The 6,306-nt window shown below is 43.4% G+C and overlaps 1 long non-coding RNA gene across 1 annotated transcript in view; it reads right to left on the minus strand.

The window, feature by feature from the left end:
• LOC108446146 overlaps positions 1–4,294 on the minus strand; it is an 83,121-nt gene extending 78,827 nt beyond the window's left edge. The window contains exon 1 of the long non-coding RNA XR_001861261.1: positions 4,217–4,294. This is a non-coding gene — a long non-coding RNA (uncharacterized LOC108446146). The remainder of the gene's footprint in view (positions 1–4,216) is intronic.
• Positions 4,295–6,306: the final 2,012 nt, after the last annotated feature.

The following is a 6,306-nucleotide window of genomic DNA, read 5'->3' on the forward strand; positions in this document are numbered from 1 at the left end:
AAAGAGTGTGGATGGCTGTGGGACTTGAGTCAAGCACACACCAAAATGACCATCTAAATCTGTACTCATATCCCCTTTAGGTCACAAATCAGCTTTGTCTCACTGGTAGAGCCTTTTTAATACCATTTTGTTTTCTGCTGGTGTTTCTAAGGCTGCAGACAATAAAAAATGCAAGAGATGCTGTTATTACTGTGCTGTAGCCTGGGAGGTGTGGAACGAAGCCACCAGTGTGACCACTTGCTCCTGATTACAGCTTGTGTGGATGCTGTCATGATGGAGACTGACTGTGGTGCCAGATAGCCTGGGTAATAGTGTCCAATGGGCTTTTAAGATAAATGCTTTTAATTTCAATCATTTTTCATTTCTTTCTTGATTATGAGTCTAGCCTTCTAGCTGAGCAACTACATCTATTGTTGTTGCTCAGTGGATTTGATTTCTAGTTTTGCAGACTGCACAGGAGCTAGGATCTGGGTTCCTGGTAGATGTGGAGTATTTGACATGGTGCCTGACCATCTACAGTGACTTCTGCACAAGCAGTGAAGCAAGAGAGCCCCTGCCTCGACTATACTGTGGAACAGGAGGGAGTCACAGAGGACTTACTATTTTTGCACCCCTGCTATTCTGGACAGTCCCTCCTATTGATTATATTACCACACACTTCATGTTGCAAGGAAGGAGAAAGCAACGAGTTTCATCAACCTCATGTTGAGAGCTGTTTTTTTCTATCCGGAACCAGATGAAAGTGGAAGGGGAACATTTGAGAACCAAGCCACATGCATGGTGGTTGTTCTGCAATTGTATTTCCACAAGGTGTGGTGTGGCCTGTAACAGCCAGTGGGATGCTTTCATAGTGAAAGCTATAAAGTGTTATTAATGAATTATGTTATGGTAAAAGCAAAAGTATAGGTTGCTGATTTAGTCAGGAAATATTTTAGGGTCTGATTGGTTTTGCTACTACAGTCAAAGATTAATTGGGGTTGGACATTGTTGCTTGTCTGGAAAGTCGAGTAAAACACCTGGATGTGTGGAGCCATGTCATTGTGCATTACCAGGGCACTCTGCAGGAGTCAGAGCCAAAAGCAACTCCTGAGCCTGGGTAGCACAATTTCTGACATGTTGTCATAGCACACCACAACATTTTAAGGCTTTTTAAAAGTGGGAGGTGTGCTGACGGAAGTGCCAGAGCACATGTGCAATCCCAGTGTGATCCATTCAGACAATGGAATAGTTTTTTCTATGGAGATTCCCTAATGCTAAAAAGCTCTCCGCTTCACTTCCATTAGTGAGCTGTGAGGTTTTTTGCTTGTCTTGGCCACTCTATTTCAAAGTGAACAGCTTTTGGGAAGAAAATACACAGAAAGAAAGTAACCTGACAGTTTGTATCACACATTTGCCTAAGCTATCTTAAAATGCTGCAGAAAATTTATTACACAAATACACTGGCTACCATCACATTTTCCTTTTTCAGAATCTCTGAAAAACACAATCTGTTTAAAAATCACAAATTAGGCAACTAGTAATGATGGCATTCATGTAAAACCATTTTTTCAAAATTATTTAAATTTTTTTCTGGCTTTTAAACTTATAACTTCCATGTTTTAAAGCTCTTCTCAGCAACCATCAGGGAAAGTTACACTAAGTAAAAAGAAAGCTGAACTTTCGTTAAGCCCATAACTCTAACATAGAACCTCTGACTACTGAGAAACTTATATATATAAAATAAGGAAATCTGATGGTAATTGCTGTAGCTCTTGAGGAACCTCACACACACACACACACACACAAAATATTCTGAGTAGGAAGAATCAGTGAGTGGCTGGCTTGGGTGAAAGACTGAAGCAAAGACTCAAGCTTCATACTAGATCTAAGCGAGTTTCAAAATGGCCTATAAAAAAACAACAGGAAGAGCCTGCGAAACTATTTCCTGATGAAAGACCTTGTCCTTCAGGGCTTAGGATATCTCTGTAAAGCTGTCTCATTGCCTAAATCTGCCTTTGCTGTCAGCAAGATATACCTGAAATTACATGGCTTTGTAGGGATTATTCAAATCAGAGAAAGGAGTTTAAGGAATTCAAAACATTGAGAAAATGTTACCCTTTAGAAGCATGTTTGGGAAAACAGTTTGGTTTTATTTTGCTCTGGTATTCAGGGATGCCAAAGAAGAGAGCTGAACCTTAGTAATATTCTTTTCCCAATCCAGATCAAAAGGTAAGAGGAATATATAAGATATTCTTCTCCAAGGCCTACCAGGTGGGCCACAGATACATCTTTCAAGGTATGCTTCTAGGTACACCTGGCTCAACAATTGCATCTCCACTGGCCACTAAAAATCTGTCTTTTCACCTCCTCTGAATTTTTTTGTCTTTTCCTTTTCCTAACTAACTTCATTCCTTCACCCCATTCTCTCAAACCTTCTCATCCCTACTCCTTTTTTCCATTCATTTTTTTTACAAGATCTCTGCTGTCCTCCCTCCAGTTTGGCCCTCACAATTCACCTTGTCCCATTGCACAGGCCTTGTTCTGCTCAGGGTATAGAAGAATTGACCCAGGTTTAGATTCTGAAGCAGGATCTTACAGGGTCACACCCTTAAACTACTTTTTTCTTGTACCCATTTATACAGGGCTTTACCCTCCTGTTGCTATCTGGGTGACATCAAGTCCTTCTCAATAGATGATTTAGTTTGGGATCATATGGCCCAAGGAGACCCTACCAACAGGTGAGTCCTACTGAGGAAACATCTCTTTTTCATGGACACATATTCTCCCTTCACCTCCCACCTGATTTCTGTGTGCTGTCTGTCTTGCAGAAGTGACTTCCTTTCTTTAGACACCCCCCTATATAATTATAGGAATTTTATATATCATTTCCAAAACAGACATTGCTTTGCTCCATCATCTCCTTTCCAAATGTTGTCAGGCATTTGGCACTTCTATGGCCTTCCAAATGATGGCACATAAGCCCTCTGTCATGAGGGTTATATAGCTTGATTTAGCTTTTCTCCTCAGGTCTGTGTCAGCAGAACTGAGAGCACATCTCGACATTCTGGATGAGGTACACAAAGCAGGTTAACTCTCTGCCTTCACTTACAATGCAGCATCTGACAGTGAATGTTTAGCACCTGGTGTTCATCCACTTGAGGCTGTGGTAGTTATTTGCAGCTCAGACCAGGGGGTTCACACTCAAGAGACTGTGCCAGCCTTTGATGAGTCTTTGACCAACAGAACCAACAGAAGAGGACCAGCAAGAAGCTGTCAGGATTAGTGCATTGCCCACGCATGCTCCACTTCAAAGGCTCCACTCCTGTTTCTGCTTAGGGATATCATAACAACTCCTAAAGGCTCGCCCAGAGTTAAGGGCCAGCTGTGCTTCATGGCACACAAACGTACTGCTGAGGGAAGTCTGTGGCACAAAAAAGTTGAACACTGACACAGATATACAAAGGAACGAGAAGCCATTATCTTCCCCAGATCAAAACCAGGAATTGAGACAGTAACTGTGACTTGTCAAGCTCACGCAAGAATTGAGCAATAGAGATTAGAACAGAAATTTTTATTTCTCTGAGTCACAGCTCAGTGTCTCAGTCACAAGACCATCCTTCACCTCTCACTCTTACCCCAAGGGAAGAGCATGTCATTCCTATTTGCTTGCCTAGCAGCAGTCCTAGCTACAGGCAATAGGGTCCTTCTAAGCAAGCAGGGTACCAGCAAGGGGGGAGACTGAAGCAATAGAGACACATGAGCGCTTGCCTCACTGCTGGAGGCATGTAACACAGATGGTGTGCATTAGAAAGGCTGCCTGATTCCTATAGCACCCTCAGATTTCAGGCCCCATGAAGCTGATGGAGACAAGGAGAACTTGCAGCTCAATCCCCCTCAGATTAGGTTTCTGAACATTTCCTTTGTGGCATGTGGAGAGAATCTGAAGGAGAGCTCAACAGCAAAGATATTTTCCTGGCAAGGGAAGAGCTTTGCAGCTCTCAAGTGGTCCCAGAATAAACTTCATGACTTGGGAATGAACACTATGTGCTGACAACATCATCAGTTCACGGCTTTAAAGGCAACCTTCGGGACAGTTTTTCTTGGTGCCCACTGCAGGGTTGTGATCCAGACAGATTTTCTGGAAGGAAGGCAAAGGGTTAAGTGGAACAGCTCCATGGGATGCTTCTATGGGCATGCATGCTCATCTCCATAGACATCAAGGGATGGGGGCACTCACCCATGAGAAGCAGATGTGAGCTGGAGCTTTCTGGTGGGCCCAGTCCTGCTGGTTCTCCTCACAAACCTGAAATCTCACTGCAGGGGGAATGGAGGGGAAAGGGAGTTATTGGGACACAATCTGAGAGAGGAATTGCAACAAACACAGAGACATGGTTTAGGCTGACATAGCATAGCCAGACAGATTAGGAAAGGCCCTACAAATACTGAAAACAATTACATAATGCAAAAGCAGTAACTCATAATAAGTGATTTCTTGCAGAAGATGGACAGGGATCTAAATGGGAAGAGGGTGCTGGTCAGACAGATGGTTTGGGATGCCGGCTGGCTAAGAAACAGTTAGGAGGATTGAAAAAGGTTATCTAATGAAAGTAGATGCAGGGGAAAAATTCTGGCTCTGTTGAAATCCAAGACAGAAAAAGACTTCAGGGGAGTCTGGATTTGGCTGGGGAGATTTGCTGTGCTTGCAAGCCTGATGGCATTGTTTTTGCTCATAGTCACGGCACGGTGCATGTGTGGTACTGCCATGTACTTGAATGCCATCTAGGCCAGTTTATGAGGAAAACTGCTGGTCAGAAAGTACAAACTTCTAGTTATATCATACAACCTATCTTCAAAACCTTTGAAACCTTGGGGGAGTTCTTGGCTTTGGGCAGCAAAGCTGAACATGCAAACTTTCCCTATCCCTCTGTGTGGTCCTGTGAAAGGTTTATTATTATCTTGAAACAAAATTGTTTTTCTGCATGAAACTTGGTCCATTCAAGACCAAGTTTCATGATCTACACTTCTACTGCAGAGATGTTCCTGAGCTCAGGACATTTTCTGACAGTGGGAGAGCAGAAGCAGCCACAGAGCAAGACAGTCTTTCTTCAACAAGGAGTCCCACACAGCTTCTGGCCTTGTCAAGTTGGAGCTCCAAGTTCGTGACCATTTTTCCTTCTTACAGAGGGAAGAGGAGAAAAGATATTATTACTGTCTTACTCACATCTGCCCCCAGTTTTAGGAACAAATCAGTAATTGCAATCAAAACTACAAGCAAAAAGCTGGTGACAGCTGGGTAGGTTTTGTAATCGACATAGCAAAATCTCTGTGGGGTCTCCTCACTGAGATTCTCTTTCACCCTTGCAGGTTCTCCCGCCTGGTGGGGAGCAGTGCAGGAGAGCACAGCAGAGGAGCCAAGCATGACTATGGACAAATGTGTACAGATGTTGTGGCTGCCTTGAGCTGACACAACCTTTGCTGGAGTTCAGTTCACCACTTTCCCTTGCTGTTTCTTATGCTGTATCCCCATACTACAAGGTGATGCATTGCCACATCACCACATACTCATTAAAGCCTGTGATGACAGTCCCACAGCCAGTGAATTCCCACAGATACTTTAATCACAGGCCAAAGAAAGGGTAGCAGGAAACCAGCAACCGGAAATGATTGATGGAGAAGGGGATGTGACAATTAGGCAGCCTGGTGACAGAGGCCAAGCCGGAATACACTTACAGGGAGGAGAGGATCACATGACAGGAACATTGCTTTTGACCACTGAACCCCAGGGTTAGAATCTCTTACTGTTACCACGATGTCATGCCTCAGAGAAGAAGGGGTGAACCCACATCAGTCATTGAGCTACTGCGGAAGAAGAATCTCCCTGAACAGAGCAAAAAGCCTTGCAAAGGAGCAGCTGATATACGAGCTGGGCTTCCCTTGAATTACCCTGCCAATAATGAAAGCGATAACTCTCCAGAGGGTAAGACTGAAGTGTGGTAGTGGAGATAGTGAGATAGGAGCCCTCACTATAGCACGTGAATTTCTTAGCTGGAGGAGAGGATGGAGAGATAAGGGAAAGAAAAATGGTCCCAGCTTTGTCACAGAGCCTGTGGTGCAAAGCAGGCAGAAAGCTGTCCAAAAGGATTGCACTGAGGCAGTGTAGCAGTGTTTCTTAGCAATTCAGTCTTTAAAAAAAAAAACAAACCAGATGCAGCTCACTGCTTTTCCTCTATAATCAACTAAAAAAGACAAAAAATTTGTATGTGCCTTTATTTTTTCCCCATGTTTATATAAATAAATAGCATTTTCTTTCTCCCTCTCCTTTTTCTT

This window comes from Corvus brachyrhynchos, unplaced genomic scaffold (assembly GCF_000691975.1).
Source record: "Corvus brachyrhynchos isolate BGI_N302 unplaced genomic scaffold, ASM69197v1 scaffold3, whole genome shotgun sequence".
Lineage (NCBI taxonomy): Eukaryota > Metazoa > Chordata > Aves > Passeriformes > Corvidae > Corvus > Corvus brachyrhynchos.